At 38.3% G+C, this 23,331-nt stretch overlaps 1 long non-coding RNA gene across 2 annotated transcripts in view; it reads left to right on the plus strand.

Moving 5' to 3' along the window:
* The first annotated feature begins 1,502 nt into the window (after positions 1-1,502).
* LOC134731623 (uncharacterized) overlaps positions 1,503-23,331 on the plus strand; it is a 124,728-nt gene continuing 102,899 nt past the window's right edge. For both annotated transcript variants that reach the window (XR_010114053.1, XR_010114054.1), the window contains exon 1: positions 1,503-9,464. This is a non-coding gene — a long non-coding RNA (uncharacterized lncRNA). The remainder of the gene's footprint in view (positions 9,465-23,331) is intronic.

Here is a 23,331-nt window from a genome sequence, read left to right on the forward strand (position 1 = left end):
ACCAGCAATACATGAGATTTCTAGTTTCTTCTTTCCTATTCTTCCTAGGATAGAATATTTTATTATTGTTATAGTCTTCATAATAGGTTTAATTTTTTTCCCTACATACTTACTAGTCATAGTGTCTTCTATGAACGTCCTTTTTTTTTTTTTTTTTTTTTTTTGAGACGGAGTCTCACTCTGTCGCCCAGGCTGGAGTGCAGTGGCGCAATCTCGGCGCACTGCAAGCTCCGCCTCCCGGGTTCACGCCATTCTCCTGCCTCAGCCTCTCCGAGTAGCTGGGACTACAGGCGCCCGCCACCACGCCCGGCTAATTTTTTGTATTTTTAGTAGAGACAGGGTTTCACCGTGGTCTCGATCTCCTGACCTCGTGATCCGCCCGCCTTGGCCTCCCAAAGTGCTGGGATTACAAGCGTGAGCCACCGCGCCCGGCCCGTCCTTTGTCTTTGCCAATTTATCCACTGGATCGAAATGTTTTTATGAATCATAATGGTATTCCTTAGTTCTAGGTGCAAAGTTTGGATCCTGAATACTGATCCAAGTTTAAAGAGATTAGCCCACTTTCAAGTCAGAAATCTAAATCTCAGCCCTGAAAATATTATGCCAAGCTAACTAAGGAAGCCGGGGTGGGAATATACTAATTTTCCCTGCTTGAGGCAGGACTAGCTATAGGACTGTCCCTATTATGTTATTGCTTCCTGTTCTCTTTAAAGGTTAAAAATGAAAATAAGATAAAAATGTTTAAGCTTTTAATAATACTGTAAATTGAAAATGGCTAAATAGTAATACCAGTACAGTTTTGAAAGGAATCATGCAGAATGCCAAACAATGAGTCTTACCTAATTAAAGCAGCTAAAATTGGATGGCTGATTTGCATCTGTAGTCTTCTAGGAGAACTTAGTAGTTGGCAAGACCAGGGATTACCATCCTAATGCAGGAATTCTCCCCAGTTGGAGAGTAGAACATGAACACTAGGATTCAAGCCAGAATCTCATGCATCAGGAGCATTCTGTCCACAGGTGGACAGAAACAGCTAAGCCCACTGTGAAATCAGCAAGTAGACTGAGCTGTCCCTTCCTGTGTGAACAATAGCAACTCAGACAAGACCACATGCCCACAGCCTCTTCTGCGCAAAGGATTCCTGCTAGTTTCTAGTGAGTGATAGAGGCAGAAGTAGAAGAGAGCTCTGGCTTTTGATTCAAGGATTAATGCCCCTTTCACTCTTATCGTGTTGCTTCTTGAGCTATTACTTATCCTCAAAGTCCAGCTCAAATGCAGGCTTTTCTGTCCCCAACCCTTCACATTGAAATCAACATTTTCTTTTCTGTGAGAGGTGAATAGCACTATTTATTTATTCCTCCATTATAGTCTTTAAGTCATTCTGACTTGTATTAGAATTGTTCATATTATCTCTTTTACTAGATTATAAACTCACTGAGAACAGAGATTGTTTTATGACAATGTTTGCATTATTGTTTTGCACATTAACAGTTCATGTTTTTTTAATTTAATAGATACAACATCCTGTGAGGAAGACAAATATTCTTTCCACTTTACTTACTACATTAAGTAAAGTTTAGAGAGAAGTTAAGTGGATTCCTGGAAATCACAGGCCTTCTGCATCTTGTCAGCATTCTAATACTGCATTTGAAAGCATTTTGAGGGGTGTCTCTCTGCTCTGTTCCAAAAGCCCATGTAATATCTTTGAAATTTAAGAATATATTTGTTTTAAGGATCTCCAAAAAGGAGACTTAACATATCTAACTTAAATATCAGGTTTTTAAAATTTAGCTTATTTTTAACATATATGTACCTGATCATTGTATTCAGAGAGCTTCTCATAAATCTTAAGGTATAAAAAGTAATACATTTCTTTTCAAAATAGAAATAAATTTTATAATAAATTAACTTTTTGCATAATTCTTGCCTCCTAAAATTCTACTAATCATTGAAATTTTTACTTAAAGTCCTTTCTAAATTATTTTATTATGTTGTTTGCTATGGAGCCTCCAAATGAATATAGTAAACATTTGCCTAATGTCAAAACAAAAACCAGTACCTCTTTCTTTATGCATTCTATATACCTTTTAATGCAGCCTAGAATATTTTGTGTTTTCTGAAACAATGATTAGTGTTACCAGTTATGGGTTGCTTTTTTACTCCCCAAAGTGAATAAATGATACCAAGAAAGTAAGATTATCTGGGTAACATCTTAGTCGTAGCAGTATGTAAGGCATTTTGAGAGTTCTCATACAAAATTCCTCTGATGCCCCAGGGGAAAAAGTTTAACTGACAAAGGGCTGGTCATCACATGTTTACTGCTGCTTTTTTGTAGAAGATGAGAAAAAAATAAACATGAAATACTTAACAATAAAAATAGACTCAGGGCTCAAAGGCTAAAAATCTTGTTCCAGAGTGACTTCTTATATGGGTTTTTGTGTAATTATTGACATTAACTTCTGTGTCCAGAATTTATTCCTTCTGGTGGGTTCTTGGTCTTGCTGACTTCAAGAATGAAGCTGCGGACCCTCAAGGTGAGTGTTACAGTTCTTAAAGATGGTGTGTCCGGAGTTTGTTACTTCAGATGTTCAGCTGTGTCTGGAGTTTCTTCCTTCCGGTGAGTTCATGATCTCGCTGATTTCAGGAGTAAAGCCACAGACCTTCGCAGAGAGTGTTACAGCTCTTAAAGGTGGCGTGCCCACCGTGTTCCTCCTGGTGGGTTCATGGTCTCGCTGACTTCAGGAGTGAAGTCGCAGACCTTTGCAGTGACTGTTACAGCTCATAATGGTAGTGTGGATCCAAAGAGTGAGCAGCATCAAGATTTATTGTGAAGAGCAAAAAAAGAAAGCTTCCACAGCCTGGAAGGGCACCCACGGATGGCCGCTGCTGGCTCGGGTGGCCAGCTTTTATTCCCTTATTTGGCCCCACCCACGTCCTACTGATTGGTCCATTTTACAGAGCGCTAATTAGTCCACTTTTACGGAGTGCTGACTGGTGCGTTTACAAATCTTTAGCTAGACACAGAGCACTGATTGGTGCATTTTTACAGAGTGCTGATTGGTGCGTTTACAAACTTTTAGCTAGACACAGAGCACTGATTGATATGTTTACAGTCCTTTAGCTAGACAGAAAAGTTCTCCAAGTCTCCACTGACCCAGAAGCCCAGCAGCTTCACCTCTCACTTCCATGTTTGAAATTTGACCTCCTGAACTTGAAAGTAGCAGTAACATATTTTGATTTTCTGATTAGAAATACCATGATTTGACCACAGTCATAGAAGACCTAAATAATGTGAAGAGAGTGGTAGAACAAATAAGAATAATATATAGTGAAAATGAGAAAAAATGTAATCCACCTGGATGTAGTATAAATTAGTTCAGTTGATAAACTCTCATGAAAAATAGTTTAAAGGTCACCTGTTGCACTTAAAACCCCACTTACTCGAAACTACTATGTTTTAGGGGATATTTTTCTCAAAGAAAAGTTAATTTTTTTCCTTTTCCTTCTATAACATCATGTCATTCCTCTGACTTCTCATTTTCTTTAGTTTTTTAAGAAAAATTTTAAAACTCTTAATTTATTAAGGTATTAGAACTCTTGGTAGACTCTGAAACCATAATTTCACTTTTACCAATACCTGCTCCAGCTTGTACCCTGCCCCACAAAACAAAGTACTATTAATGTAATTTACATTAATGTCTGTTAATTTGTCTTTAGAATATACTTAACCATTTACAGATAGATTTTATTTAATACAGAAATCTGCAGAAAGTACAATAGCTATAGACTGTAGGTTGCTTTTCTGAATCTGAAGGAGGATTTAGAATATAGAACTTTTTGAACTGGAAAGAATCTTGCTTATTGGAAGAGGAATGTAGAATCTACAGAGGTTAATTTTTTAAAGCCACATGACTAGCAAGTGATGGGGACTGGCTTGAAACTAGATCTTAATCCAAACTCGTTTTATTTTTGCTTTTGCTTTTTGCCATGCTTTTTTGTGTACTTTGCCTCCTTTAATGTAGAAACATAATTATTTGCCCCTTCATACTGTATGTGGTTAAAAATTATTGTGTTGTCCTAACTAAGGAAAAGAAGATATACATCATTTACCATTCTTTGCTGTAAATTTCTTTCCGACTGACAGCTGTTTAAAACTGATAGTTTTAATACAAAATAATATTCTTCATACAGAGATCTTTTTTTGTAATAAGAAGTTGGTAGACTCTCAAACCATAATTTGATTTTTACCACTGCCCAACCTGATAATATTGCTTGTAAATGTGACTATGAATTAAAGATCAAATGTAAATTCAGGAATACTGTGTGACTTAACATTTTAAATTTTAAAATATTACTTGTGATTGACTCACAGCAACTTTTTTGGGCAAAATTATGTTTAATTATTATGTATGAGTCCAACAGTAAGCTCTTTTTGCTCATCCTTGGAATGTTTCCAATCTGTGGCTCCTAGTATCCTATGCTGGGAACAGGGAAGAGATGAATGCAAATCTGTGGCTGTCTTTCCCTTAACACTTATGTTGGACAATAAAAGTGTGTGTCAATCTAAGTTTTTCAGTGTTGAATGTTAATGATGTGTTAGTACTTTGAGCAAATGGGAGGAACATAAACCAACCATTCTATTAAAAACACTGTCTTTATATTAGCATCTGTTTGTGTAGATATTTTCCCATGGTATAAAACAAAAAGTGCAACAAATTAGGTTTGCCACTCCTTAGTGCTTCTTTCTAATGTGCATTGAAAGAATGATTTAAAACAGAGACAGAATTCCAAAGATAACAGGTGGTGTGGGAGCTGGAATTGATGTTGGCCAAATACTCTGTGGCACAGATTAGATTCATCCTCTCTAACCAATTGTCCATCCCATGAAAGCTTTTTGCAATTTATTACAAGGAATATATTTTGTGAGGAGTGTTAAGGGTTGGTCTCAGGGTTGGATACTTGGGGTGACTGAGACAAAGAATTATTTAGTGAAACCTGCATGCATACTAAAAGGTATCTGGTTTTAAAATGCAGTTTCAAGTTAGATTTCTTATTTTTTGGAGAAATAAAGTACTTTTGACATGCAGATGCTATTTGGCTTCTGACCCTTTTTTCTCCCCTAAAAAGGATCATCTAACTGGCCAATATTACACTTGATGGTTTATGGGGGTGCACAAATATATATGGCTTAAGGTGGTGCTTCTTGGAGAAAAAAGGGAGAAACAGTAAATATTTGTTTATTTTCTCCATAAACAGAAATTTGGCTATTGCTTTATATAGAATACAAACCTTTGAGGCAGGATCAGTGTAAAAATTCTGTTCCCAAGAAAATAATTCACAAAAACAATTATCTTTCTGTAATTTGTGAAAATAGGAGTACAACACTTTACATCTAAGGAAACAGGTAGTGGGTGCCCCTTTGCTCTTTGTTATCACAGAGAATATGGTCACTAAAGCCAAAGTTGTCATCACATCATAAAAAGGAGTTGGTAATTTATTCACTACAACTGATAACTAATAGATTATTTGGCAGCCTGAATTGTATGCACTTTGGGATTAATTTTGGAATCATTTCAGATTATAAAGATATTTTTCCCTACCGTTCTCATTAGTTTTCTAAACAATATGCTATATTTTTAAGTTTTAAAATTTAAATTTTTAGCATGTGTTTAGTATTTAGTAAGAAGAATATTACATGAAGAAATTGACGGTAGAAAGAATGTTAGTTGAGGGACCTTGGATTGGCAAGAAGTCACATTGAAAGGCTCACGTAATTATGTTGGATGTGTACTTGCTGCAGCTTCTCAAATGTTGGAGTGTTAAGAGAAAAGGAGCCACATGTTTGCATTTGCCTCTTTCCCTGTTCCTAGCATAGGATACTGGAAGTCATCAACTGGAAACACGCTAAGGATGGACAAAAATAGCTTATTATGTGACTCAGATAAAATGAAACAGTTGTAAAAATAATTTTTCCCAAGAAGTCAAATATATGATTACATCAGTTTAATAGAAGAAAGGTTGATGTTTTGAATTTTGTTATATTATTAATCTGTTTCTGAGTAAAAATCCATAAAACCTAGTGGCTTAAGACAACAAACACTATTATCTCACAATTTCTGTGGGTCAAGGAATCCAGGAAGGGCCTAACGGAGTTTCTTATTTCCAGGGTCATCTCGAGTCTTGACTGGGGAAGGATTTGCTTCCAAGCTTACATTGGTGGATAGGAAGATTTGGCTTCTTGCTCATCCCCTTACTATATGTGCCTCTTTAACATAGCAGCTTGCTTCATCAAAGTGTACAAGCCAACAATGAGATAGAGTCTCCCAGCAAGACAGCAGTCACCATCTTTTGTAACCACTCTTGGAAGTGACATCTGTCAACTTTACTGTATCCTATTGTGTAGAAGCAAGCCATGAGGTTCAGCCTACACTTGAGGGAAGGAATTAAACAAAGGAGTGAAGATCGGGAGGAGAGGGTCATTGGGCACCATTTTAAAGTCCCCCTACTATAACTACTAATCACAAGCAATAGAAATTCAACATAGGCCAGCAAATGGTTATATGTGTGAAGAGATCTACACTGCCATGTTCCAAGGGAAAATGTGCCCTGGTGGAGGATTTGCAAGGTTCACCAGACTTGAAAATTGATGCACATTATGGGAAGGTCTTTCCTAGGAATAGTCTTAACAGTGAGACGCATCTAGTCAAAGAAAATATGATATATTCAACACATAGGCCAATAATAAGTGGTTATATCCATCTAAAGCATTTTATGCTTTGGAATTTTTGCAAGTGTCCAGTGAGTCATGAAAAATATAGAAGATAACAGAGGAATGAATGATTTAAAGGAAGATAGAACAAGCTAGTACATTTCACTACTTTAAAAAAAAAAAAAAAACTGGCAGGGCACTGTGACTCATGCCTGTAATCCCAACACTTTTGGAAGCCGAGGCAGGAGGATTGCTTGGGCCCAGGAGTTTAAGACCATCCTAGGCAATGTGGTAAAACCCTGTCTCTACAAAAAAGTACAAAAATTAGCTGGGAGTGGTGGCATGTGCCTGTAGTCCCAGCTAATTGAGAGGCTAAGGTGGGAGAATCACCTGAGCCCAGGAAATCAAGGCTGCAGTGAACCATGATCACACTACTGCACTCCAGCCTGGGTGATGGGTGTGAGACCTGTTTCAAAAAAAAAAAAAATGAACACATTGTTTTAAAAATTAACATATAATGTCAAGGAACATAGCACTGCAACCCCTGAAAAAGTCTGGACTACTCACACTTGACTCTAGCTTTCCAGCTGTAGGGGAATGGCAGTGCCAGGGCTGTTTGTGTGGGTGTACAAGCTGATTGGGGAGGGATTTGTAGGGTATGAGATATCAGAAATATTATGTAACAAAAATGTTTGAGAAGCAGTAAGACAGTATCGCATGATTGTTAAAAGCTTTGGCTTAGGCCGGGCACTGTGGCTTACACCTGTAATCCCGGCACTTTTGGAGGCTGAGGCCGGCAGATCACCTGAGGTCAGGAGTTTGAGACCAGCCTGGCCAAATGGTGAAAGTCTGTCTCTACTAAAAATACAAAATAAAAAATAGCCGAGTGTGGTGGCACACGCCTGTAGTCCCAGCTACTCGGGAAGCTGAGGCAGAAGATCACCTGAACCCAGGAGGCGGAGGTTGCAGTGAGCCAAGACCAAGCCACTGCACTCCAGTCTGGGCAACAGAGTGAGACTTGGTCTCAAAAAACAAAACAAAACAAAACAAAACAAAACAAAACAAAACAAAAGCTTTGGCTCAGAGTTTGAACACTTAAATTTACTTCTAAGTCCCATTACTTTGTAGTTGTATGATCTTAAGCAAGCTAACTTTTTAAATTTCTTAATCTGTAAAAATGGCTTTACCAATAGAATCTATCTCGGGGTTTGTTTGAGAATTAAAGGAGATAATACATATACCATTTAGTGGTATACAGTAAATATTCACTAAATATTAATCAATACTATTTTACAAATTGATGACTGCACTCAGAAGAGAAAGAGATGAGGCAGGATGATTCAACGTTTGGGCCAAGGATGGTAAGAGAATGATAATACTATTCATTCACAAATACTAAAGGTGGCCTATAGTTTGGGTGGGAAATTATGAGATCAGTTTCAGGCTTGTTAAATTGGAGATGGCAGCATGTGACAATATCTAGCAAATTCTTTATGTGCTCAGATGGGAGGTTAAGTCTGGAGGTGACATTAGGGACATCATGTTCTTATGACCACCTAGCCATGGTTGATTGATCCAAGGTGATCACCTAACCTTTTCCCTTGACTGTACCCCCTGCTGAAATTGATTTATTTGAGACCTAAGCCTAAACTGAGCCAATCAATAGCCTTACTTAGAAATCTGCAATTGAGACCAAGACATTACAACCCAGTCTTCCTGCTCTCTGGAACAAAAGAGATATAAATTCAAAATGGTCTGCACACAGGAAAATGAAACAGTCACACAGAAAAAGAAAACAAAATTGGTAGAAAACTCACATGTTTGAGTCTGTGATCCCAAGTATTCCTTATTTAGGCAGCTTCATTCTTGCCTAAGATCCTTAAATATGTTTGTAAAATTTATGCTAGTTCAAGTTAGGTTTCTATTACTTGCAACTCCCAACTAATACCAAGAAACCACACGCAGGTGATAACTGCAGGCACTTGGCATGAATAAACTACCTGAGGGAACAGGAAAGGAATGAGAGCAAAACTAACTTGGCATTGTGGGTGTCAGAGAAGCCAGGATAGGAATGGAAGGTTAGAGGGACAGTTGTATCAAATGCTAGTCTCTTTCTCTCTCTCCTCTCCTCTCTCTCCTGGAGCTGGGACACCCTTCGTCTCCTTCTTTTGGACATCAGAACTTCGGCCCCTCCAGCCTTTGGTCTCTAAGGCCTAGTGGTCAAGGAAGATGAGGTCAGAGGAAAGCCTGCCGAATTGAGTTTTGAGAGTTCACTAGTAGCTTTAAAAATGTCTACCATTCTCAACAGACAAAGTGTAATGAAATTTCAAAGTTAAAACTTTTTTGAATCTTGGCAAACAATGTTCCATCTTTTATAAGTCTCTTTTACTCAGAACACATGTTTAGTATGCCCATATTTAATTTATACCTGTCTGTTAAACAGGTTGACTGCATTATGTCTGTGGTGGTGGTGATGGTTCAAAATAGTCTGACCTTTTAAAGACAAGGTTACTGATTCCAGCTTAGTCATTCCCTTAGTCTTGAGGTTAGGAACCAGCTTAGAAACAGCTGAGAGTGACATCATTGTGGCCATTTGAACATGCAGAGAAAGAAGGGTACGTCAAGCTGCTTCAGGAAGACTAGAATAGAGACCTTCACAGAAGAGAGAGGCCCCATATCAGAAGGAATTGTGACCCAGAAGGATGGAGCTCATCAGAGACAGTCTCCTTTGAGAATCAAGAAAGATTCAGAACAGGTGAATTGAGTAAATTGTGGCTTTTGGAAACTGAGTAACACAGTAGCAAATTGCATAGCTTTTTAAACACTGCAACCTGACTTAAGAGAGAATCCCCCTGTAAAGGTAAGGCTGAGGGATGGTCAGTATAAACACCTTAAGAAATGTAGGTTACCTCTCATCTACCCCCGGTCTCTTTGCTTTTCTTGTTACTGTGTTGTTCCATGTATTTGTGTTTGATAAGAAAATGAACTGGTATGTGTAAAAAGTGTGTGTATATGTATTTGAAGGATAGACGGGAGGTTGTTGGTTGTCCAGATTTACATTTCTCCAGGCTTAAATCACTGTGCCTTTTACAGTAGCCAAAAGAGGCACACAGTTCTAGAAGCACTGACTGAGCATCCAGAGGAGAAAAATTCAAAGATGTTCACTAATAGTACCAGAAAGACCTCAAGTCCCTCTGAGTCTCAGCTGCGGTCAAAGGAGGAAAATACCATCCTAGATTTTTCTGTAACATATTTGGGACCTATTTGGAGAGAAGATAGAGGCATACAACTTTGAGTGCTTATAGAAAACACTAGTTTCAATTTGTACTGCATTTCACCTACTGACCCGTATTGCCCTCAGTATGAAATGTGTTGTTTTAGTGATCCCTAGCTGCTTTTTTGTTGTCGTTGCTTTTGAACCCCAAGTTAAGTATGATGAAAACCTTCCAAATCTGCCTAGATTACTGCCAAGGAAGAGATGGGTGCATACTGATCCCCTGCCAGACAAATGAAAAACTGGCAACATCCTGGGATGAGCTCTCCTGCTGCCAGTTTAGTTTTTGCTTACATGTGGCCAATGGTTGTCAACACTCATGGTGAGGGGGTATAAGCATGAGCTTGTCACCTCAAAGGCTAGGTTACCAGATTTAGCATTGTTTAAAGAAGTAACTGGAAACACTAAAAGTTTAACATCTGACATGGTTGAATGTGGCTACTCAAACAATAATTTAAAAGAATTAGCAGTTCAAAAAAGTGATTCCTGACAAATTATATGAAGGAAAGCTAACTAAAAGTACCATCTGTTACGATTAAAACTAGGTAAAATGTATACATGTCTACAAACAGAACACAAAATAATACAGAAAAACTAATGAAGGTGATTTCTTGGAGTGGTGGACATCTGGATGATTTTTACTAATTCTTGTTGATGTTATAATGTTATGGGTATAACAAATTTAAAGTAATCAAAGTTGGTGGATTTATAGCAAGTGATGGTTTTTTGCTTGAACTACAATAAAAACATCTTAACCTAAACCATTCTCATAATCATTGAATCAGAGTGGCCCAAGTCCAGATTCTTATAAGCTAAGCAGTTATGTAGGACGACAGAGTTGTGAGGCCCCACATCCCAGGACAAAAACCAAAACAGCTCAGAAATGGTAATAGGATTGCTTAAGTGGGGTTTTTTTCTCCATAAAGTAAGGCTAATAGCTAAACTCCAGAGCTGAGCCATTGAAGAGTTACATGAGTAACTGTAGCCTCGTGGCTAGTTAGAAAGAGAAAAAAATATATGTCAATTTCATCTGGGAAACCATCCATAAAGATAAACAATAGGAATGGTCTAGTGATGACAAATTGTGCATAGCAAATTGACGAGAAAAAAATCAAATTTTTCCTTGGGAGCAGATGAGTCTAACGTATTGGAAATATACATGTTCTGCAAAAGCAATTAGAACTGGAGTCCTTGAAAGGAGGCCAACTCAGCTAGAAAGCAGGAAGTTTCACTTCCCTAGACTTAATGATGTAGATGAAAATATGGATACTCTATGTCTGTCTGTTTACAATGAGCAGTTGTTTTGAGTATTAAACTCTAAGAAGACATGGCAATAACTTCTGTAAATCATAAATCCTCTAGCTTAGATTTAGACAGCTTTAACAGACAGCAAGGTATATTAAAATTTTTGGATCTAGATTAATCTAGTGGTGAAATGCGCAAACTTTGGAGTCATGTAGATTTGGGTTTGAATTCCACTTTTTCCTATCTGCATAATCTCAGGTAACTTGCTTAAACTCTCTGAGTATGTTTCCTCATCTATAAAACGAAGATAAGGATAGTCTCTTAGAGACCATTGGGTTGTACTGAATGTATTCAGTAGATGACCTTATCTACTCAAGGTAATTTAAGAAGAAAGGAGAAATAATTGTAAAGACACAGGGTGGCTTATGAACCCCCAAGGACATGAAATGTAGTAGGCCTCAGAAACAAGTCAATCTAGGAATTGAAACATAGGCATCAGTGAGTACTGAGTGAGTTTGTCTTAGAGCCGAATGGTCTTTTGTCTCTACATCATTTTTTATTCTCTCTAAAGACTTACAAATGGATTAAATACAGCCTATTACAGCATTTATTGGTTTTAATATTTTATATATCCAGCTGCAAATTCCTACAAGTATGAATTTGATTAGCACAGTTTACTTGATATCAGGTGTCGACCTCTGGTCTAGTCAACTGTGACCTGGTGGATCACGGTCTTGTCATATGAAGGTCTACCCCTTCCTGGAAGGTGATGATAAGGTGGGAATAAAGAAAAAGTGATACACATCTCTATAATTGAAACTTGACTTGCTAGGAACAATATGAGGATCAAATGAGATAATGTATGTGAAGCATCTAGAATAGTGTCTACCTGATACATAGCTCTAAAATAGTCTGTGAAATAACGGGGCTGATGGACAAAGGCCATAAAGTCTCATTGGCTTAATCTTTGAAACGATATTTTGCTGCACCTGTCATCACAGAAGGAAGCTCATAGAAACATTAGTCATGTCATACCTATGAAAAATTATTTTCTTGTCCAAAGTGGTCACTCTGAGAAGGAGGCGTTCCAGCAGCTGATGTTGTTGTGATCAGGTTCTCCAACCTGGAGAATGCTTGCATCTCCATCAGAGGCAAGACAGGGCACAAATGAAAGCTCCTTGCTTTAACATTGAAATTTTATTTACTCTCTTTTTAACTTTTCTTTGAGATGGAGTCTCTCACTGTTGCCCAGGCTGGAGTGCAATGGCATGATCTTGGCTCACTGCAACCTCCACCTCCCGGGTTCAAGCAATCCTCCTGCCTCAGACTCCCGAGTAGCTGGGATTGCAAGTGTGTGCCACCATGCCCGGCTAATTTTTGTATTTTCAGTTGAGACTGGGTTTCACCATGTTGGCCAGGCTGATCCTGAACTCCTGACCTCAAATGATCCACTCTCCTCAGCCTTCCAAACTGCTGGGATTGCAGGCGTGAGCCAACACGCCCAGCCTGAAATATTACTCTTAACAAGCACCTCTGCTCTGGCTATGCGAAAGTATCTCTCCCAGGCAGAAAGAAGCAGGAAGTCTCCCAATGGACAAGCTTAGCTAAAACACATGCTACTACCCAAGACAGGCAGTTTCATTCATGCTTGAATTGGACTGTCAGTTTTTAGATTTTAAATATCCTCTTTAAGTAATGAAATTTTATAAAATGGGTATAAATCCAGCTTTTCTGCTGCATCTGCAGCAGTTGTGGTGTTTAGAGGTGGTGCTGTCTGTAAAAGAAAAGTTGTCTTAATAAACCTAAGTTCTATAATTGATATTGGAGGTAACTTTTGGAAAAAATTAAAAAATTCAAACACACTGAGTAGCTTCTCTTTTGTTGATTTGAATGTATTAATGTACCAAATTTTAAAAACGTCTTCTCTTGCTTAACTGTCAAGTTTTAAGAACAAAGATATAAAAGCAAAAAAAATTGCTTCTCTCTGAAATATTTTTAAATGATATACTTGTGGGAGACATTACCTAATATATTTCCTTCTTTTCTCACTTGCAGCTTTCCAGTCTTTACCCTTTGGGTCTAAGTTCTACTTTAGTCTAAAATCAATATTTATTTTAGAAGCAAGGGCACCAATGCAGTTGCCAGGAAATGTCTCATAGAAAACCATGACGCACAAGTTCTGAGGGGAAATGTACCTTCTTGCACATGTTAGTGAATTGGCTATGGCAACTTATGGTTATAGGCCGGAGAATTTGGGGGAGAAACCCAGTCTTCCGCCTGGTTTAGAATAATATCAGGCATCTGTATTCTTCCTTCCAGGATCCAGTCTGCTTTGGTACAGGCTTCCTGAAATTGCCCCAGATGAGCTTGATAAGACTGTACCTAGAGGGCCCTCCCTGCTGGGGAGTAAAGATAACTATGGTTTCGTGGTGGATCCATCAAGTCTCACTGAGGTCTCAGAATTGCATGGGCATTGTGGATATGGACATCAGAAGTGCTCCTGTTGTTAAATGGTTAGGGTTGGGTCGAGAGAGAGTGAAGATAATGGCTTTAGTGCAGATGCTGGAGAAGCCTGCTCTGGGCCTTGCGTAAGAGGCCCACTGTTTTATCAATGCAACCATCTTTCCTGAGCCTCACCCATGTATCCAGCTATCTTTCAGACTTTTCCATCTGGAAAATCCACAGGCATCAGCATGTCCAAAAATTGGACTTATGGTTTTTCCTACCAAAACCACATGTCTTCCATAAGTGGATGAATGGGGCTTCAGCCTTCATCCACTTACCAACTCTGGCCAGAAAGCCCAGAGTTATTCTTAGCAATTCCTCTCCCAGTTGTCTTGTCTCCACATGCAGTTTCTTTCTCTCTCTTTCTTTTTTCTTTCTCTCTCTCTCTCTCTCTGTCCCTTCCCCTTCCCCTTCCCCTTTCCCTTCCCCTTCCTTCTTTCTTCTTTTTTTTTTTTTTTTGTTTTGTTTGTTTGTTTTTCTTTTTTTTTTTTTTTTATTATACTTTAGGGTTTTAGGGTACATGTGCACAATGTGCAGGTTTGTTACATATGTATCCATGTGCCATGTTGATTTCCTGCACCCATTAACTCGTCATTTAGCATTAGGTGTATCTCCTAATGCTGTCCCTCCCCCCTCCCCCCACCCCACAACAGTCCCCGGAGCGTGATGTTCCCCTTCCTGTGTCCATGAGTTCTCATTGTTCAATTCCCACCTATGAGTGAGAACATGCGGTGTTTGGTTTTTTGTCCTTGCGATAGTTTACTGAGAATGATGTTTTCCAGTTTCATCCATGTCCCTACAAAGGACACGAACTCATCATTTTTTATGGCTGCATAGTATTCCATGGTGTATATGTGCCACATTTTCTTAATCCAGTCTATCGTTATTGGACATTTGGGTTGGTTCCAACTCTTTGCTATTGTGAATAGTGCTGCAATAAACATACGTGTGCATGTGTCTTTATAGCAGCATGATTTATAGTCCTTTGGGTATATACCCAGTAACGGGATGGCTGGGTCAAATGGTATTTCTAGTTCTAGATCCCTGAGGAATCACCACACTGACTTCCACAATGGTTGAACTAGTTTACAGTCCCACCAACAGTGTAAAAGTGTTCCTATTTCTCCACATCCTCTCCAGCACCTGTTGTTTCCTGATTTTTTAATGATGGCCATTCTAACTGGTGTGAGATGGTATCTCACTGTGGTTTTGATTTGCATTTCTCTGATGGCCAGTGATGAGGAGCATTTCTTCATGTGTTTTTTGGCTGCATAAATGTCTTCTTTTGAGAAGTGTCTGTTCATGTCCTCTGCCCACTTTTTGATGGGGTTGTTTGTTTTTTTCTTGTAAATTTGTTTGAGTTCATTGTAGATTCTGGATATTAGCCCTTTGTCAGATGAGTAGGTTGCAAAAATTTTCTCCCATTCTGTAGGTTGCCTGTTCACTCTGATGATAGTTTCTTTTGCTGTGCAGAAGCTCTTTAGTTTAATGAGATCCCATTTGTCGATTTTGGCTTTTGTTGCCATTGCTTTTGGTGTTTTAGACATGAAGTCCTTGCCCACGCCTATGTCCTGAATGGTATTGCCTAGGTTTTCTTGTAGGATTTTAATGGTTTTAGGTCTAACATATAAGTCTTTAATCCATCTTGAATTAACTTTTGTATAAGGTGTAAGGAAGGGATCCAGTTTCAGGTTTCTACATATGGCTAGCCAGTTTTCCCAGCACCATTTATTAAATAGGGAATCCTTTCCCCATTTCTTGTTTTTGTCAGGTTTGTCAAAGATCAGATAGTTGTAGATATGCGGCATCATTTCTGAGGGCTCTGTTCTGTTCCATTGATCTATGTCTCTGTTGTGGTACCAGTACCATGCTGTTTTGGTTACTGTAGCCTTGTAGTATAGTTTAAAGTCAGGTAGCATGATGCCTCCAGCTTTGTTCTTTTGGCTTAGGATTGACTTGGCGATGCGGGCTCTTTTTTGGTTCCATATGAACTTTAAAGTAGTTTTTTCCAATTCTGTGAAGAAAGTCATTGGTAGCTTGATGGGGATGGCATTGAATCTATAAATTACCTTGGGCAGTATGGCCATTTTCACGATATTGATTCTTCCAACCCATGAGCATGGAATGTTCTTCCATTTGTTTGTATCCTCTTTTATTTCATTGAGCAGTGGTTTGTAGTTCTCCTTGAAGAGGTCCTTCACATCCCTTGTAAGTTGGATTCCTAGGTATTTTATTCTCTTTGAAGCAATTGTGAATGGGAGTTCACTCATGATTTGGCTCTCTGTTTGTTTGTTATTGGTGTACAAGAATGCTTGTGATTTTTGTACATTAATTTTGTATCCTGAGACTTTGCTGAAGTTGCTAATCAGCTTAAGGAGATTTTGGGCTGAGACAATGGGGTTTTCTAGATATACAATCATGTCATCTGCAAACAGGGACAATTTGACTTCCTCTTTTCCTAATTGAATACCCTTTATTTCCTTCTCCTGCCTGATTGCTCTGGCCAGAACTTCCAGCACTATGTTGAATAGGAGCGGTGAGAGAGGGCATCCCTGTCTTGTGCCAGTTTTCAGAGGGAATGCTTCCAGTTTTTGCCCATTCAGTATGATATTGGCTGTGGGTTTGTCATAGATAGCTCTTATTATTTTGAGATACATCCCATCAATACCTAATTTATTGAGAGTTTTTAGCATGAAGAGTCGTTGAATTTTGTCAAAGGCCTTTTCTGCATCTATTGAGATAATCATGTGGTTTTTGTCTTTGGTTCTGTTTATATGCTGGATTACATTTATTGATTTGCGTATGTTGAACCAGCCTTGCACAGAGTCTCACTCTGTCACCCAGGTTGGAGTGCAATGGCGCGACCTCAGCTCACCGCAACCTCCATCTCCCAGGTTCAAGCGATTCTCCTGCCTCAGCCTCCCGAGTAGCTGGGATTATAGCTGCCCACCACAACACCAGGCTAATTTTTGTGTTTTTAGTATAAACGGGGTTTCACCATGTTGGCCAGGCTGGTCATGAACTCCTGATCTTAAGTGATCCACCAGCCTCGGCCTCCCAAAGTGCAGGGATTAGAGGCATGAGCCACTGCATCCAGCCTGCAGTTTCATTAGGACATGTCAATTCTACCTCTTAGTAAATCTTTGACTTTGTAATTTGCAGTATTCTTGGGCTACCTTTAAAGTCCACCTATTACAGTATTTTTTTTCTGTCTCAATTTAAGTCATGGTTAGTTTTCTAAAAGTGGGTCATTTAAAAAATAGACACATTAGTTTTCCATAGGAAAACACAGCATTTTGAAGTATATATTCAAGTAGTTAAAATAAAATAGCCATATAGTACTTAGTAATGTAAATAATAAAAACAATGTATAGAAAAATAAATATATGAAGTTGTTTAATGAGAAATAATGATAGTGCCCAAAAGCAGCCATTGATTTAAGCTCAGATCTCCTCAAACCTTAATGTGCTTCCAAATCACTGGCAATCTTGTTAAAATGCAGATTCTGATTCACTTGGCCTGGGGTAGGGCCTGAGATTCTGTATTTCTGGCAGGTGTCAGTGATGCTGATACTGCTGCTGATGGTTAGAAGACCGTATTTTCAATCGCAAGGCCCTAGCCTTACAACTCTCACTTATGCTAAATGTATCTCAAGGAATTCTTGCCCCCAGACTATCTTTGTCTTACTGGGGAAAGTTTCAAATCTGTCTCTTTTTCTTTAGTATAGGGAACACTGCTCTGATGCTTTGGGTCTGGTGAAGCAGCACCTCAGAGAGATGACACATTCACATTTTTCATTGTAGGTGATAACCTTTATTTTTATACCAGAGGTAAAAGCTTCAATTTGCATGAATCTCAGTGACATTAAATGACATTTTAAAGACGTGTAAACTCTTGAGAGGTTTAAAAAACCAACACTCTAGAAATTCGTGTGTTTACAGGGAATGAACCTTAAAACACCTCAATAGCAACTGAGAAATCACTTTGCAGCATGCTTAGCCACTCTCAGCATGTGAACTTTTATTGCCAGCAAAAGACCCCCAAAATGTCAGATGATATAAATCATGTTATCCTGAAAATAGTGCATGAATATTTTTCCCAGAATAATTGTGAAATTTTTCATTACTTTATTCTGAAAATACAGAGATACTCTAAAAGTTGTAAAAATTTGTTATTTTCCTAAGAGAAAATCTTTTTAATTGACATATGCTAATTGTATATATTTATGGGGTACGTAGTGATGTGATACATATAATGTAAAGTGATCAGATAAGTGTAATTAGCATACTCATCATTTCAAACATTTACCATTTCTTTGTGTTGGGAACATTCAATATCCTTTTTTAGCTGTTTGAACCTATGTAACACAGTATTGTTAGCCATAGCCATCATACAGTGGTATAGGACACTAGAACTTATTCCTCCTGTCTAGCTGTAGATTTATAAAAATTTTTACACAAATAAGATAATGCAATTTATGTGTTTTCACTTTGCTCTTTTTTAACTTAATGGTCTTTGGTTTTGTCATGTACTAGCATGTATGTGTGTGTGTGTGCATATGTGTGTTAGTTTTTGGCATATGCAGTAATACCTACATAGTGCTTATTCTCATACATTTGTATGTATTCTGAAATTGTATGTAAAATTTTTTGGCCTGAGGTAGAGAGTTCATATCCATTAAATTAAAAAAAAACTAATTTGATACCTGCATTAAATTTCAGTATATTACTAACATTTTTTAAATGCTTCTGGTATACTAGATACAATATTAACTACCTTATAAGCATTATTTCATTACATCCTGAGGCAATATTTAATGTAGGATGATGTATAGCTAAGGTACAGAAGTGAGTCACTGCTTCTAGCTGTCACAGAAACCCATCCTGCCTCCATATTTAGCTCTGTGGTTCCTTACTTGCCCTAGCATATACAGTGACAAAAACAAAACTTTATTTCTTGTGAAACACAATTCTATAAAGAACTTGCTACTTGTTGCTAATGGCAGAGGAAGAAAGAAAGAGAATGCAGTCTAAGAAAATCATCTGGATAAACTGAAGTGAAATGTCATATTTGGCAGTGGTTCAGATGAGCATCGTAACCAACTTCACCATTGTGAAGGCACTTCAATGGCCATTCCAGTTTGAGTGCAAAAACTGCTCAAGTGAAACAGAAAGATACAATGAAAAATTAATAGTCATTTAACTGATGGTATCAAGACAGGTACAGGAAAGGAATCTAAGTGGCAATGGACAGTTGTTTGAGAGGAAGCTAGGCCCTTCTATAAACACTTCCATGGTCATCAGATAGGGGGTTTGCAAGGACAAATCTCTTGTGAAGGTCAAAGGCCAGCTGTACCAGATTGTTTGAATTGCTTCTCTTTGTACTCTCTGGCACTCACCTAGTTCAAGCTGTTTTGGCTTCTCATCTGGACTAGACCAGTAGGCTCTCATTTGGTCTCACTGACACTAATCTCACTGCTCACACGCACCTTAACCCAACTCATGTTATGCTGGTAACAGAATCACCTTTCAAAATGCAGATCTGACTTTGTCATTGCTCTACAAATCCTTCAGTGAAGGTACATCAAGCATAGGGTAAAGTCTAAACACCTTTTTGTGCATTCAAGTTCCCCACAGCCTGGCTTTGCTTCTCTTTTCACTCCCTCTAACCCTAACCCTTAACTCTATGCTCCAGAAATACCTTATTACATCGAGTTCCTCAAATATACCAGGCTATTTCATCTCTTATGGGCACGTGCTGCCCTTTTCATCTGGAGTCACTAGACCACCATGGGCATCATGAGCACAGGGGCAATCTGCCTTGCTTCTTATTCTCAGAGCCTAGCACAGCCCTTAGGAGGTGCTCTACAATATATGTTGAATAAATGTCCCTTTAGTTCTTCTCCCACCTCCTGTGTTACTGCTGAACCTAGCGTATATCTCAGATGATGTGCTTATTACATCTCATCGTGATTATTTATGCCCCTATTTTCTCCCACTAGGTAGTTTGTAATTGAAGACAATTTCTTATTTGTCTCTTTGCTAAATAAGTATTTTGCACAGGGCCAATATAGAGCCCAATAATTTTTTTACATAAATTAAGTATGTGACTTTTTCTTCTATTCATTTATTTGTTTGGGGATAAATCCTCAAGTTGGTATTCCTCAGTCAAAAGGTATAAACATATTTTTGGTTTATAACACATATTCTCGGGTTGCTCTTAGGGTTTTATCTATTAGGGGTGTTATTACTTTAGGATGTCAGCAGCCACACATGAATGCATTTTATTTTACCACATGTCACTCATATTGGTTATATCAACATTCTTTTTTTAAAATTAATCTAGGAGGATTATGTGTGTGGCAAATGGCATGGCAGATTGTTTCAAGATATATCTCTGCAGTTCTTGTAAACTGCTTACTTCTAAAAGAGAAAAAAGTAATGTGTCTGTTTGTTCAGAGTAGCAGGAAGCTCTGAGGTCTGCTGGATTGTAGCCAGAAATTGTCTTCTCCACTTCCACTATATTGGACTTATTTTAACCATTAAAAGTCAGTTCCTATGCATGTGTAGAAGAGGTCCCTATTCCAAAATAATTTGAATGTTTTTTACATAGGAGATCAATCTAGGGGATAAGTTATTCTTCATTTCAATGAGTAATGGAAGCAAAAACTCTTCTCCACTTTTCCTGATCTTATCAAGCAGTTTTCCAAAGATTTCTCATGCTCATTGATGGCTTCTGACTTTGGAACATTTTAGCATGATTAACTGATGTTTATCTAGTATTAAAGTCTTCTGGGTCTCGTTTCTTCATTGTCATCTTCTACTTTGTGAGCCCTTTGGGGCAAAAACATTTCTAGTTGAATTAATCTAACACACATGCTGGGAACATACTTTCTGAGTAACTGACTGAGGTCGGAGTTCTTACGAACAGTCCCTGCAGTGAAGCCTTTCACTGTTTCTTTCTGTAGGAATTTTGTGCTTGTAATAAAGTGCATAGGGGGCGGGGTGGGATGAGAGAAGCGCAGAGAAGGGGTAAAGGAAGCGCATGTGTTAGCTATTCCAGCTCTCATCATACTTTCTGTTTGGATAGCATATCACGTTTGGCTGGGGCTGAAAAACAAAATCCTATATTTAATGAGCCAATAAAATGCCTGGAGCAGCAGGGTCCTGCGGATGCTTGACTTTTCACCAAGCTAAAAGCCGATAATTGAGCCTGTGTGCCAGCTGAGACCCGGAGATTTCTACGGAGATTTCTACGGAAAGAGCCCTGTTTTTTACATTTTTTTCCATCTCATGTGCAGCTTCTGATGAGGACTCAGGTCTCAGATTCTCCAGAGAATTAACTGCTATCACCTAAATTATTTTGATCAACCCTTAACTCTGAGAGTCTCAATTTACTGACATGCCACATTAATAGTCTTGTGTAAATGTCTGCAGGGGAAAGTGATAAACCAGGTCTAATGCCAAGGGGCTGAGGGTGAGCCTTTATAAAGCATTTTTTTTTTAAGCTTGAAATAGAATTGTAACAGTTTCTGCTCAGAAATACACAAGGGAGAAGAAAAGGTTAGCAAGAAAGACCATTTCGTCTTATTCTAAACTAATCTTCCCCTCAAGTGACAAGTTTAACAGTGAGGTTGCTTAAGTGGAGATATATTTTAAAACACATTGAAGGGAGCCCTCTCCTTTATCATATTTTTAAACAATTTTCATAGTCTAATCCTTCTAAGAAAATGTGTAAAAACTAACAAAACATAGGCTAGTTCAATTAAATTTGTGGACTTAGAAGGCTAGCATTGTGGTGGCTTTTGAGCTTTATCTAGAATCTGGATCCCAAGGAGGGAGAGATGATAAAAGAATCAATCATATGCCCACAGCCCTCTGAGGTTTTGATAGATTTTTCAGGGAGTATTAAATGAACTTAAAAAATTATCAGATTCATATGTCAGGTTTACTATGTAGCTGTGATTGCACATACCCCAATTTTAAAAACAATAGGCAATGTATTTGAAGATGGTTCATTACAACTTGGGTAGCTATATGACATTATGGGCTAGAGCAGCTATGTCAATCTTTTGCCATTTCATTTGCAAAGAGGTCTTATGCCACTTTATTCTTCTTTCGTTTTAAAACATCTCTAAAGCATGTAGTATAGTTACGAAGGATTAAAAGTTGTGTTTAAAATAATTTAGTCAGGAAATTATTCCTCGCTAGCCTGCATTTGCAAACTATGTGTACACAAGCTGGCCAGTTTAGCAACTAACTCAGAAGACTTGTTTTCTAGAGCCAGTTTTGTCTTCTGTCCTCTTTGGTCCCTTGTAGTCCCTTTCTTCTGTATCAGTCTCCTCTCATGTGAGTGTTGAAAGTCAAAAAACGTGAAGCAAAAAAGCTACGCAAGTTTCATACGATAATATAATTGATTTTATATATTGACCTTGTATGCTGGAACCTTGTCAAATTCACTACTTACTTCTAATACTTTCTTTGTAGATTCCTTAGGATTTTCTATATGCACAATAATGCTTTCTATGAATAAAGACAGTATTCTTTGCATTAAAAAAAAAAAAAAAAGCTACGCAAGGAGGTGAATGAAAAGAGATGAGTGGCACCTGGAAAATCCTTCTCGGCTACCTCTAACTAACCAGGGTTGAAGGAGTGTCTAGGCTGTTTTATGGATTTTCTCATGTGCTCTTAATTACATGTTATCCTCCATGATTGCAAAACTTTCCCTTTAAATTAGCCTCTTTTTCAAGAAGGTATATATAAAAAACATTTTTTCTTTGAGGAAGCAAAATTGTCATTGGCATCAGTTAAAAATTAAACTGAAATCTATCACCACTGAATAAAACAAATCAGTAATGGTTAATATAATGTAATTAATATAGTCATGTATTATAAAATAATTTATTAAAGTGAGTTTCTCTCAGAGATTTACTTTAAAATTAAGAACAGATATCCTTGGCTTAGCTTTAAGTTTTGAAATCAAACGGCATGCCTCGACCCTTCCACTATTTCAATGGTTCTCAAACTGTGGTGTGCACGAATCAGAATCAGCTGAATTACATTAAAACACAGGTTTTGGGGCCTTCCTCCGCAGTTCCTGATTCAGTAAGTCTGGGATGGGGCAAGAGAATTTGAATTTCCAAAAATTCTCAGGTGTGCCTCACCAAGGAATCCCATCCCCTGGTTATTTAAGCACCAATCTAGATGCTGCTGTGGAGGGACTTTGCAGATGGAATCAAGGTTACTAATCAACTGACCATAAAATAGGGAGATTAGCCCAGATTGCCAGTGTAATCCAATGAGCCCTTGAAAGCAGATGAGGCAAACAGGAGAGGTGAGGCCGAAGGAGAGGTCGGAGCCATTTGGGGCATGAGAAATATTTACTCTGTCTTTGCTAGTTTTGAAGAGGGAGGAAGAAGCTGTGAGCCAGGGAATGTGTTTGGCCCCTAGAAACTGAGAATGACCCCCAATGGCTCAAGGAAACAGGGGCCTTGGTCCTATATGGAACTGGCTTCTGATACCCTGAATGATCCAAAGTGGATTCATCCCCAGAGCTTCCGGAAAGCAGTGCAGCTCTGCTGAAACCTTGACTTCAGCCT

The sequence above is a fragment of the Symphalangus syndactylus genome, chromosome 10 (assembly GCF_028878055.3).
Source record: "Symphalangus syndactylus isolate Jambi chromosome 10, NHGRI_mSymSyn1-v2.1_pri, whole genome shotgun sequence".
NCBI lineage: Eukaryota > Metazoa > Chordata > Mammalia > Primates > Hylobatidae > Symphalangus > Symphalangus syndactylus.